This window comes from Alosa sapidissima, chromosome 16 (assembly GCF_018492685.1).
Source record: "Alosa sapidissima isolate fAloSap1 chromosome 16, fAloSap1.pri, whole genome shotgun sequence".
NCBI classification, from domain to species: domain Eukaryota; kingdom Metazoa; phylum Chordata; class Actinopteri; order Clupeiformes; family Clupeidae; genus Alosa; species Alosa sapidissima.
The window spans coordinates 17,863,804-17,878,221 of record NC_055972.1 but is presented as its reverse complement, the minus strand read 5'-3'; the positions used below and the strand labels follow the sequence as shown (position 1 = coordinate 17,878,221).

Here is a 14,418-nt window from a genome sequence, read left to right as displayed (position 1 = left end):
TCTTACTCGTCGCTCGACTTATCGTGACTAAATTCAAGATGGCTGCAAACGCTAAACTTCATGAAGATACTGTCTGTATAAATCGTCTTGTAAGTAAACTACCAGTGCTTTTTCAAAGTTCTCAATGTCTCGTTTTAAATGTCAGGGCCCTCGGAAGTCTACCAATGAAGTGTGGAGATACATTGAGCCTCGTAAATGGTGTAAAACAGTGATTTATTTGCATGGCTAGCACGATGCCGAAGCACCACCATTGAAAAAGCTGTTGGTAGCATCGGCTAACTAGCACCAGATTTTGGAGTGCAGGGGACAAGCCGAGATGGGCTATGAGACATACGTTCACAATCGGTATCATGTTTCAACACACTTTAGGTCAATATCACACCGGAATTCTCCTTTAATCTCGGTGAGGAGGTCTATGCCATGCGGTGTCGGATTTTAAAAAAAAGGCATATCCGATGATGATGATGGAGGTTATTGTCCAATGTTTATAACAATACCAGTGGTAGTATTACAGTAAATGGTTCCTAGAGTGTTTATGAGTGTGAATGTGGATAATACAATGCCACAATATGACAAAGTTGCAATTGGTGAATAAACTCTTTTGAGAGGTGGATAAACTCTATTTCTGACATTTCAGAGGTGGATAAATTGTGTGGTGGATAAACTCTATTTATGACATTTCAGATGTGGATAAATTGTGTTTCCTTGTGTTTAGCCTCAACTACATCCCTGATCTCCACTACATATTTACACCACTGAAATGTGCCATATGTGTGTGTTTCCACTGAGATTGTCCAACAAGTGAGCTATAACGAGATGAATTGAAGCCAATGTGCTTGGCACTCCACTTTCATCGTCTCCTACCACAACCACAGGAGCATCAGTGTTGTTAGTGTCTTGCCAAATCTGTGGCAGGCATTTTAGCTGGTTCTACAGATGCACTTTGGAACCATCCACACCCTTGAGTGTCCCGGTGGCACTCGGCGCCCACATGTAGATAGTCCAGGCGCGGGAAGCACCCCCGTGCTTCCCCATATCCCCCTCTGATACTTTACATTGTTGATTAGCTGCACATTACAATATCAAAGGGACGTGCCGCACAGCCCTGAATGGCAAAACGATGGCGAGGCTGGAGACAATGTGGCTCTCTCTCCCTCTCCAGCGGATCTGGAAAACCTCCAGCGCATTGACAGATGCTCGCAGAAATCACCTCCAAAACAGATTCTGAATACATTATTGATGGCTTTCTCTGGTGCTACTGAGACAGGGTTAATTGTGGGTTTTCAATAGAGATCCTCTTTGGTGTCTGTACCTCCAGATTCACAGTTAAAAAACTGAACTAATTACAATTTGTTCCAATGTTTCAAAAGAATTATGTATTTAGTGAGAAATCACAAAGGTATCATGGAACTAATGGCAGACAAAGGGTGCCCCACCTTCATCTTCACAGGAAGTGTATAAGTACTCAGGTCAATTTCATATTAAACATAGCTTTCATGATTCAAGATGAGCTGTTAAGTTTGCCAGCTGCCAGTTTAGTTTCATGTTTTGCATTGTTGATACTTTGCTCCAGACATGTGGACTCGAGTCACATGACTTGGACTCGAGTCAGACTCGAGTCATGATTTTAATGACTTCAGACTTGACTTGATAAAATTCGGCATGACTTGCGACTCGACTTGGACTTGAATACTATTCACTCGAGACTTGACTCGGACTTTGCCTCTTTGACTTGTGACGACTTGACATGTCTCGAGTCAAAAACTAAATTTCCTGATCGTGGACCAGTCACCCCAGAGATGCTTTCCCTCCGCGACTAAAAAAAAAAAAATAGCGGAGACAAGCGGCCAGTCCAGAGCACAGTTCAGTGCTGCCGCTACCCCCACATGTGTGTAGGGCACCAAGAGACAGAGAAACGACCAACATTTAGCTAATAACTAGTAGCTTTACTGCAAACTGATTTGCACTCTTGTTAGAGAACGTTTACAATGTCAAAATGCACCAACAGCATGTTACATAAAGATGATACTTTTCGAGTCCTCTCCATTAAGATCCAACTTGAACTTATGCTAGCCTACTCCATTTAATTGAGAACCCCATCTAAGCACGCACGAGAGGGAGAGAAAACGAGTGGCAGGTTCCAGCTGGCTTGTCATTGTTGATGATGATTGATATTTTCTTTTAAATATAAGAAACGTATAAAAGGAAATCATGAAGGCAACAAATACGAGATTAGGGGAAATTGCGGATTTATCCGGTTCTCACTACTGTTATAAACTATGAGATCCAGGTCACTATGACATAGGCTGCACTCACTGTGATTTGGAAAGTGGACAAGAATATGAAGAGTTGTCTTTGCCTTTGTTTAATGGAAATGGTGAGTCTTGAAGTAGGCCTATTCAATAATTTGTTTACATGAAGCACATTGATATGCCGATTGAAACGCATTCCACTCAGCTAGCTAGGTGGCTACTGGCTACCAGGCTCATAATTCACATTTAATTGCAAACAGAAAATGTCAAGCAAGCATCATGTCATACATGCATCTATTTCCAAAGGAATGAAAGCTGTTTGTGCCAACTTAATATAATGCTTATCATTGTTAATATTGTGCTATTCATGTGGCACAAACAATGTTTGAGTTTGTGGACTAGCCATAGGAATGGAGCTGGTAAAAAAGATCATTATGAGAATGTGTGGACAGTGGCACACAATGGGCTTAAAGTGACAGTGCACCATTTACAAATGAGATAAACAGCATCACATGTGTAGTATTTCTTAAGAAATTAATACTTTAAAACAAAATTACTGTGTCATTATTATCTTTTAAATAATATAAAAGTGTTGACCTTGGCTTCCCTTATGAGTCGCCACTGGCAGACGGCCTAATAAATTGTTTGCAGGCAAATCTGTGGCCTAGCACAGTGAAATGCCATCAGTCAAATTATTACTCATCCTTACAGTGGGCTCCGAAATTTGGAAAAACAATATTTTTATTTGTCATGTAGCTATCCGTTTTGTACAGATTACTCAGGTATGCACATGTGTATATTGTATGCGCATGCATATATCGTAAAAGATTTCAAGACAGAAACATTGAACATATTTTAATCTATATTTATAAAAAATAATTCTGTGGATTAGATGGAAGTGTTAAAATTATGATCGATAGTCTAATAATGCCATTATTAAGTGAAGAGTACCTGATGACTTGTTCAGGACTTGAAAAAGATTGGGACTTGGACTTGGACTCGACTTGGCTTTGATGAGACTTGGACTTGGACTCGACTTGCCCTTCTCTGTATTTACTTGGGACTTGACTTGGACTTGAGTGCTAAGACTTGGGACTTACTTGTGACTTGCCAAACAGTGACTTGGTCCCACCTCTGCTTTGCTCATTCATTTATCATAAGAAACTTTTAAAAGATCTGTTCTGGGGTGCAATAAACATACTGTAAGTCATAACTAAACAAACAGATGTCCGGAATCTTAAACACAGCAATAGTCTACTTAACGATAATAAGTAGTTTCCAATTACAGTTTTTCAGTCGCTAACAAGCGTTTGTCTAACCAGTTGTCACATTTTCAAAACACAATTAGCACAGCATCGGTCTTTTGTGGCCATACCATTCACACATTTCACACAACAGACAAGCTATACCTCCCAACAAAATTATGGATTGTTTTTGTAGTATTTATGAATATTAGCACACAACATCCCACAATAGCAAAAACAATATTCCAACCCTTATATAAAAAAAAAACTCTGCTTCTGCTCTGCTTCTGCTACCAAGGTGCATCGCCTTGGATACAGTAATTTACTGTAAATGCACATTCCTCCTCTCTCGCAGTACTTGTATTGAATGTGCAGTGCTGCTTATAGAACATGCCATTTCTTTTCTTTTTCATGACAAATCCTTTTTTCTATCCTGATGATTTTATCATTTATATTTGTGACTGTCTCAGTCCTCAGGCCAAGTCCCTACATGAGAATTCAACAGTCTTGTGTGCATGAAACCCTGCCTGAGGCCATTAGCCACCAATACAGCTTTCACTGGGGCCCCAGAAGTGGTCCCTAAACAGTGTGAAGGTCAAACATAGACACTTACAGGACAGATAGACAGACAGACAGACAGACAGAGAGTCGCCAAAACATTAAGTTGGTCAAACTTACAGTAACCCCTGAAGTTAGATAAAAATGACCAGGACTCCTGGATAATAATATTACTTACACAAAAGAAACATGCTCATAACGTCTCACAAAAACTGCAGTGATTCCTTCGTGCTGGTTGATGTGGACATCGATCCCAAAATGACAGGCTGATGATTAATGGAATGGGATGAATCAAAACCTGTGTTGCAAACATCCTCATAATGCAAGTGTGAACAAAGTACTCCACTTTCCTCAGCCTGTCAACATTCCATCTCCAGAAACAACACGCCAATGTTGACACACGATCAGGCCCAATTAGATGCATCTTGAGACGGTCTAATAATATTTCAGCAGGTGTATCAGTGGAGTGCCCAAGGTAACAAACAGCGTAAAATAATCCACTGGCACTCGAGTTTTGATTAATCAGAGGGTTCCTGGACAACATTAAATATTTAGAAGACGAGGCTTTGTTTCAGTCGGACTAGAAATGTCCCAGTCATCAATCCTCATCATGTCTCCCTGGACTTCTCACTTTGCTTCAAACTGAAGGAAGTTGCACTATTGATTTGAAACTGAAATCTGTAAAAGGGGTTATGAATCGATGACAGACTTAGCCCGTTTTCAGAGGAGGGAGAAGGGAAAATGGATTGACATTGTGAGCATGGTTTGGAAAAAAATACTTTTTCAGCACTTTTCCATTTCCTAAACTTTTTATGAACAGTTGCATGAAAGTGGAGGGTAAACTTATCTCTACCTTCTGCAGGTGGAATACTATCATTTGTCTGTGTGTGTGTGTGTGTGTGTGAGAGAGAGAGAGAGAGAGAGAGGGAAAGAGAGAGTGAGTGTCCGTGTTTCATGGACATTAGTTATTAATATATAATGCCTGAAGCAAATTGTGCTATGGTATTTCTATTTTAATTTATGTCTTGTCAAAAGTTGAAATTTTTACTATAAAAGGAAATATGACACTTATTTAATTGGCGGAAAACTGCACAAATACTCGCTTTTCACTCTAACTTTTGATTTGCTTTGCCAGCGTTCTTCAGTACTCTCACCTGATAGTTAGAAAATCTGCACAGGGATAAACTAGATCAAAGCAGCCTGCTGTGAAAAAAGATATCAATAAATCTTAACTCACACATATGGCCTAATCTGTTCCTGGACCCCCCCCCCCCCACACACACACACACACACACACACACACACACACTTCAACCCCACCCTCCCTCAACGGGCCTCTCTTTTCCAGTACAGAAGCACTTCATTGTCCAAATTGTTCTTTTAATATTCTCGCTGAATGAGGGTGATGTAAACTCTATGCAACCGCAGCAGGAAGTAATGCCTGTTGAGAAAATAAATAATGGACGGCGAGGCCAATGAGTGGAGGGAAAGATGAAAGGATAGGGGGCCGGCGCTAAACCGGATGTTCCACTACTCTGCCGCCATCCACCCAAATCGGCCCTGACAGCTGGCCAGCTGAGAGGGGTTGGGGGGAGGGGGGGGGGGGGGGGGGGCAAGGCAACAGAGGACGGCTCTAGCACATCATGAATATGCTTCCCCCTTTAAAAGGCTGAGACGGATGGGTCCGGCACTGGGCTCGTGCTGCTGCTGCACTAAGAGAAGGAGGCATTGGCAGAATGCACGATGAGGGGAATAAATTAGGAAATGTTTTATGTTTCTAAAGACGTCATATTGTAGGGTAGACTGAGTGAGAGGAGAGACAGACCCAGTAGTTGACTCTGAAGATGTTGTGATATCGAGATGTCAGGCTTTCCCTCCTGTTTTTATTATGAAGACATATGTAAATGATTTGTGCAGTCCAGTGACTTCTGTTCTATAAGGAACAGATCCTCTTTACAAGAGGATATAATGTTGAAGCAGTTACTAGCAAATAGATTGATACGTCTTAACTTCCTTCAAGCTTTGTCGTGTCCATGTAGTTAAATAATGTGTCATGGTATTTCCTGTGAGCCCAGGAGAGACTAGTTTATATGCCATGCAGCTGTAGGGTTTGCGGGTGGCAGCAGGAAGGAGAGGAGAGTAGGGGAGAGCTGTCTCCTGTTCCTCCACACTCATAGGACCTGGGCAAACCTCAGCGGTTTCAGATGACAGCCGAGCGATGACGGCTCTCTGACAGCAGAGGGGGGCAGGTTGCAGGTGGGGGGGGGGGGGTGAGATAAACTGGGGAGACAGAGACCCCAGCTCCCCCCATCCTGCAATCTCCCCTCCCGCCCCTCTTCCAGGTTATCACACCTGCTCATCCCTTCGTCTTGCACTGGGAGACGGTGGAGAAGCGGGGAGATGGGTGGTGGTGGTGGGTAATAAAATGGGCCTTGGGAATGGGGCGTTACAGGCTCTCTGGAAATAAGCGATAAGATGACAGGTGATACATCATTCAGCAGTCCATCCAGGTGTGTATCATGGGAAATAATGACAGGTGTGATGACAGTAGGCCCACATTAAAATGCAGATACACAGCGGGCACTCTTGTGTCAATAGAGTGCAATCTGATGTAAACCTACAGAGTGAAGCCTGCTCCCAGAACACCAGCAGTCCTAAGGAAAGTACTGGGTCAGCACAAATAAACTGGCTTGGTTCCAAGTAAGAGGTATCACAATTGTATATTCCCTATCCTCAATATTCCTAACCTTTATCACAATGCCAGCTCAATTAGCAGGTATTAAATATTATGAATACAAATACAGGAGTAACCTACCTTCATCAACATCATTAAAAAAAACACTAAAGCCCTCTTATTCTTGCTTCCTCCACATCAATGTAAAGTTTTCTTTCCAGTTTATCTTTTTTTCTTTCCAAGATAGCATCTTTTTCTTTCCTGTTAGCTTCGCTAACTCTCATCTGTCTCCCACACATACTGCCAATCAGCCTGGGCTGCTAGGGGCTGGAGAGGTCCTGATGGAACTTGGAGTGTGCAACGTGCCTTTTTAGCAGCCAAGAACACGTTTGGGGTCGGGAAGGCTTTACCCTTGTCAATCAAATCCTGAAGAATTGAAAATATCACCAGCACACAGGGCTGCTCCGAGAAGATAAGGGAGTTTGTCTATTTGTAGTCCACCATTCCAACGCACTCCACCTTCAACTACGAAGGAACCATGCGGATGAAAAGCAGCCGTCAGATTCTAATTACGTGAGATGGAAAGCCATATGTGCTCAGATTAAACTGATCACACACAAAATCCATGGTAGGGTTGAATTTGTTGAGACCTTACTTACAGTAGGCAGAATTCAGGCTGCTTTTTGGCACAGAGGCTATTTTTTTTTATTTTTTTTTATTCAATCTTATGGGAGAAGTGGCAAAGGTAGCCTAACCTAACTCCTATTTTATGACACCAGTTGGGTTGGTTAGACTGTTATAATCTTTCCCACATCTTTCCCACAGCATAAGGCACCTATTAAAGTAGCACTAAGTTTTTTTAATATAACAGCTTCAAAATAATTTTGTAAACAAACTTGTAGTGAGAATCGTGCACCTGGCATAGCTGGCAGCACCTCACAGGCAGAAAACCAGCCTTGCCATTTGGCTGGTTCCCTAGGCCTTTGGAATTAAAATAGCCCCACATCATCACATACCCTTCACCATACCTAGAGATTGGCATGCATGTTTTATTTCGGTTAGCGTAATAGCTGGTTTGATTTGCATTGAGAGATGATCTTATGGAAAGTACCCCATGGCAATTTCTAGATATAGTGAAGGGTATGTGATAATGTGGGGCTATTTTAATTCCAAAGGCCAAGGGAACTTTATCAGGATGCATAGTATCCTGGATCCATGAAATAACTGGCCTTTAAAAATAAAAATCTGCCTGCCTCTATGGGAATTTAACATAGGGCTTATGCACCCTATATTTTAATGAAGAACATTTATTTATTTACGATACATTATTCATCACAAAGACAATCTGTGTCCTTAAAGGTTGGATTTTTCCTCATTTATTTCAATAAAGGCATTAGAATCAATTGCCAAAAGATGAATTATTATTCCTCTTTTTAGTCAACTTTAGCATTGGGGTGTAAACGTATGCAACCCACTGTATCTAACAGTAACTATAACAATGTGACTGTTGTTTCCTAAACAATACCACACTCAATAGTGTAGTACCTCTCAAATATGGAGTCTTGAAAGGTTACAGCATTATGTGTCTGTACAAAAAAAATATGTGTTTAATTTGTTTTATTTATTATAGGATTATTACATTTATTACAAAAGTATTTTAGAAGAGTGGCTTGAGCAGGCAGCTGAGGTTTCATACAAGAAAGTAACTTCTGTAAACTTGAAGGAAAACTAAATTCAACATAACTGTGCCATGTTGCGTTAGTGTGGTATTCCTGTTCATCATAAAACTGGGTACACAAGATGTGCTATGGCTATCATATTTTATACATTAAATCCTTGTGGTGATCATATTTTATACATAATTAAGAATATTTAATATGTTTCATTAATATATTATTTAGATATATAGATAGATAGATACTTTATTGATCCCATGGGGAAATTCAAGAAAAAAAATGTTGACTTACTAATGGTAAGGCACCTCACAAACATTGATTTTCCACTGCAATCATTATGTCATATTTACATAAAAACAGGAATTATTTAAACCAGTGAAGTGTGTGTTCTTTACTTATTTGGTCTAAAGTCACCTTATTCTTATTTTCCCTTCCACTTTGTAATTTAGGGGATGAAAGGACACTTGACATTTATCTGTGGGATATTTCCTTTGTAGTGAAAATACAACAAAGCACAATGGCTCCTCCCAAGGCTTGTGCTTTTAACGTCTGTAATGCAAGGGGTTGACTTGGAAGTATTTTTAAGGTAACAGAAGTATTCCTCTTTTCATTGTCAGTTATGTTGTGCTTGTACACCCTTTAACCATCCAAATCTTATATTTGACTTAATGATGGGAATAGAATGAGGGGAGAAATGATGTGATAAATTAACATGTTCAGGAAATCAATAAACATCTATCTACAAATCATGTGTCCTTTTTATCTGACTTATTTATACACTTGTCACAGTCACAGAGTAGGCCTAATGCGACAATTTGCAGCCCTTCTTTTCTGGTCTCTGCTGCTTTTCTTGTCACGCTCCTCCCAAACGCCATTTCTCCACATATCTAGATTGGTATTCTTTTGCATGCATGCCTACACTTAACTTAATGATTAACTGTTGAAGAGTATCATCAATACATTTGATTATCTTTATTATAGTAACAGAAAATAATTAGTAATTGTGATGTGTGAATAATACATGCACCGTTAATAATGTCATCAATAAAGAACTAATGGGTATTATTTATTGGTTAGTTCGTAGGCCTAAATCAGTGACATTCAGGGAGGCCCTGAACGTCAAAACACAACTATAAATGGGAAAATTCAGCAAAATCTGTGTTTTTTTTCAGTATGTTTTTCTATTTAACATTGGGCTTTGTGATTTGCATTATAAGGTCCTATTTGCTGTTGTGTTTCTGTTTTGTTGATGTGTTTTCCCAATTGTAATGGTGTTTTGACCCTCTCTCCATAAAAGCAGCATTAGCACATACTGTAACACCTTGTTTCTGTAAAACATAACATCTTTGTCGATAGGTATCACTTAGTTATTTCTACCAAAGAATTAGGAACTGTGTTGTCACACATTTTCAGGTACTTTGGCCAGTGTGTTCAGACAATCACCATTGTAAAATCATTAGCATCCACGTGTCTCTTTTAGTCAAAATAGAACTGCATTCTGGCTCCAGGTAAATACTTTTTACAGCATGCAAAACCTGCAGTACCAGCATGTGCACCAGATTTATAGTCATGCAGCAGTCTAGCTAACAACTAGACAACATGGGGCAAATGGACAGGCTTTTGTTGCACTGTGTTATGGCGTCCCACAAGAGACATGCAGTACTGCGTGCTCCTCCATCTGCATGTGTGTGCAATCCTGTTAAGTGTGCCCTGCCGTTAACAGGGAATGTGCCTGTGGGAAGCTGATGACAGGATAGGCCTATGCCTTTGATTCCCACCCATGTATAAATGTACTTTAACAGCTGACCTGTGATTACATGGCATGTCATTACCAGCAGAAATGGCTTATGGGTAAAAAGAATATACAGTTTGTAAATGAATATTTCAGTCATCTCAGAATTGATGACATTTCAGAGTTGTTGAAGGCCTGTCAGTCCCTTGGGTGTTTTAAACTACAGCCGAATACTAGGGGCCACAAAAGCAGAGGAAACGAGAGAGGATGGCATAAGAATAGGACGAAAGAAATAAGAAAATGCATAATAAATGTGCCTTTTATAGAATTTGTTCATTCATTTGTAGGTGTCTCAAAGGGCCCAAGGATTAGTCATACCTCACGTATCTCAAAGCTTTTAGTGCATTTTACTGCAGACACATAAAAGCACAGTAACTTGGAGGTTGACTTTAAAAGTTAACCATCTGTGTCAGGTCAACGGAAAAATGTACTGTCACAACAAACTGTCTCTGGCTATTTCAGGGTAGAACAAAGAGTGGCGATTCAAGACTGTGTCGGTAAAGCAAAAATTGAGGCATATAATATGCAAACTGTTCTTATTTCAAATGACAAATTACAATGTATGAAAAGAAGTAGTGGTTGGTTAATGCAGGGCGCTGGGAACAACACCCCTTTCAACTTAAATTATATAGCTGCTGCCAGCCAAACCAATATGAGACAAGATATTTTTTTTAGCATGCTTACAATTTCTGAATTTCTGACCATATGTACATAGACAGAAGGACTGACATTACAACACCTAAGGAAGATTGACTCATCCTATCCAGAATAAAATAATTGTAAAATTGTAAGGAGCATTTGAGTTGTTTTTTTGTGTGGACTTGATGTGAGTGAGATCTTTAAAAAAGAATAAAGAAAAAGTTTTTTAAAAAAAGGCGCTAAAACAAAAATACTTGGTCTTGAATTGGTCTTTTACTGTGTAATAATAGACGTGTATTTTCTTTACTTCCTTTGATTAGGCATGTGCTCCTTTACTTCTGCATACCATATGCTTTTGTGCTCCCATGTGTCTTTCTTCACAGCCCTCTCGTTACTGTCTTGTTCCCCTCGCACCTGTGTCTTGTTATCTTTACCAGTCCTGTGTATTTTAAACCCTTTGTTTTCATGAGTTCTTTATTTGTCAGTGTCTGAGTGTTTGGGCTTCTCCCTGTAATTCAAGATTCTTTGTTGTGGTTCAAGTTTGTCAAGTGTATTGTGTGCTGTTTTTAGTGCAATTTGGATTTCTTTGGATTTATTTAGTGCTTCAGTTTGCCTCAAAGTTTTTTTTTTTGGATTATCCTGCAAGTCTTATCCTGTAACTTAATGTACAATATAAGGAGTCCCAAATGTTGCAATTCCTTTTTATGCCCCTTTCGACTTTTTGTTTCCCAACATCCACTTTCATGTAAGGCCAAGCGTCTCCAAATGAACACTGCTGACCAGGTCACGTCACGGTATGAATAATGAAAGTGCCGGGCTGTAGTCTTTGCATGCAACTCGATGACCCGCTCAAGGTAAGGCCAAGGCCTTGGGAATGGTCCAGAGATAAGCCAGGGCTTACTGTTTGATCCCATTTGCTCATGAAATATGAACGCAGTCTCTGTTGGTACAGCATGTCTGACTGAAGAGTGTGTGTGTGTGTGTGTGTGCCCTAATATGGTAATGAAATTGCTCAGCTGTACTTACAGTATCACAGAGCTACTGGGGTCTGCTCATATTTGTCCTGAATATTGATGGAATTTAGTAAAATACTGATGGGGATTTAGACAAAGGCTGGTTTGGAGTAGAGAGAGACATTCTACTGCTTCCCGCTAAGGATGAGCGATCAATACCATATTCTGCTGTGTAAATTAATGGCAGTCTTACAAGCTACTCACTAAACATAATTACACAGGATTTTGGAATTCTGCAGACTCACATTGTAGTAAACAGAGTAACACACTGATATGTATGTACTTTAATTCTTACATTTATGTCTTTCAATTCAATACTCTCAACATTTTATTTAAGAGTAGCAGCAATATTCCTGTAATTATTCTTTGTTTGTGTGTAATGCCACTAAACAATAAGAACACGAATGAGTAGAATGAACCACCAGTGAAATCTCTGGCCACCTCACCTCCTGTTGAGGTTTCTGCTTTCTGATGATCATATTTTCTGTCTGCTATTTACTCTATAAAACCCCTTTCTCACTGAATATTTTACAGGTGTACAAGGCAGCCACGTGTAATGGTTCATAAAAAAAAAAATCCATCAAGGATTTAACATGATCTGCAACACCCCCCCCCCCCCCCCACCGCCTCATACCACCCCTCTTCCTCCGAACCATTCAGTGGTGAATATCAGTTGTCTCACAAAATTGAAAGAAATGAATCATATAGCACAAAGTGCAAAACATGATTTGACTAAAATATTCATAGCAGCCAGTGATTATGTGAAAAAAGACTTTGACATTAACAAAACAAGCAGAAATATTAAATATAGACTTAGTTTGACAGTCTCATGTCTTTAGAAACACACACAGATTAGCAAAGTCAATCATGAGTGAATGAACCAAAAATATATCATCCCAGTTCTGTTTCTAACATTGGGCATTTTTACTTTGTTGCAGTTAGTCGTGAAACAGAAACCCCTGCAAACTCCTCAGAGAAGAACACCAGAATGGTGCTTGGGCTTATTGGAGGGACATCATACAGGCATTTGAAAAGCCTTTTCAGCCAGGGCCTGGTGCATGGAGAGGAACGTGGTGGTATCTGTCAGGAGGCTGATGTGTTGATGTGTTATGCATTTTGAGCTGTATGGGTTATGGCCCTCTGATGTGCTGGCTTCATGTCTTTGTGGCACTGGAGCTGTGAAGGATGAAATGAGATGGAGGAGAGGGTGGGGGGGGGCACAAACACACAGATACTTACACATGCGCACACACACACACAGAGAGACACACACACAGTCTTAAATGTAGCCAGACACTCCCAGAGGCATGACTGAATGAATGGATATACACAGGTCAGGCCAAACACAGGAGGCTAGGGCTGGAGTGAGAGGTGAGCACCAAAAGTGGCCACTTCTTGCGACTTCAAACAGGAAGTTCTTTTTCCTCTTTTTCTTCTTTTAACACTTCTCCGGGAAGATGCTGTTATGAAGCAGCTTGAGAGATGTTTCAAAGTACATCTAGTCTGAGGTTGATGATTCCTATACAGTCTAGGTATTATTTACATATGTCTCTCTATGTGATATAGAAATTCATAAATGGTAATTGCACAATCATTTTTCATTAATATTTAGTGCTCACTGTATAATGTATTGCATAGGGATGTGTTTATCTTCATTAGGAGGTAAGATATTTTGGTCCGGTTGAAGGTGATGAAGTCTATAGTCAGGGTGATTCACATCTGCTGTCTTTTCCTCCTCTGAAATGCTGTATGAAATAAATCTGAAGGCAATCATCTTACCAGTGCTAAGTGAAATTATTCATTATTAATTGGTAATGGATATCAGTCAGACAGTCAGCAATCTACTGTCATCTGTCATTTCAGGATGCAAGTGCTTTACAATGAGTTAAGCCAATGATTTTAAGCCAAAGGCTTGCTCTGATGCACGTTACTCATGGCCAAATGGAGGAGCAGAGTTTGACATTTAGATGGTTCAGAGATTACCCATTAAATGCTCTATGGCTCCTCGATGAAGTAGAGAACTGATTTAAATGAATTGATATTTGCATAGTCTGATCCTAGGTAAACAGCCACATTGATTGGCAGATTGTGGCTGGGAGATATAATAAAATATCAGTCATTTATTAAGCTGTGCTGTCAATGAGGTGCAAAATCTCTCCAACAATCAGTGTCTGGTATGTCTTTGCTAACTCTATGGTTAAATGATAAGCCTTTGTACTATAGAGTGGATGCCAGTGTTGTAATCGACTCATTAAACCTTGAGTCTGAGTTTAGTCTCGAGCCCTCAGTGTTCGAGTCCAAGTCAAGTCCAAGTCATTTATAAAAAAATATGAATCTAGTCCCTTTTGATCTGACTCAAGTCTGAGATAAATTACAAAAAAAAACTGTCACCTTTTAAATGCCAAAAAACACACATGCACATGCTTTAAAACACATTGATAGCTGTGAAAAGTGTAAAGATGTGCATTCCATACCATACCATTTCATTCACAAAAAATCAGGACTATTTAGAAAAATGCTGACAGCGCTAGTGTTAAGAAAAAGGATCTAAATTCTTGTCTCCAAACTAT

At 39.9% G+C, this 14,418-nt stretch overlaps 1 long non-coding RNA gene across 1 annotated transcript; it reads left to right on the top strand.

Annotated features, from left to right (window-relative positions):
* The first annotated feature begins 11,609 nt into the window (after window positions 1-11,609).
* Window positions 11,610-13,304, top strand: LOC121685422. The gene is made up of 3 exons (XR_006023355.1): window positions 11,610-11,689; window positions 12,383-12,510; window positions 12,787-13,304. It is a non-coding gene; the product is annotated as an uncharacterized LOC121685422 (long non-coding RNA).
* The last annotated feature ends 1,114 nt before the right edge of the window (window positions 13,305-14,418 follow it).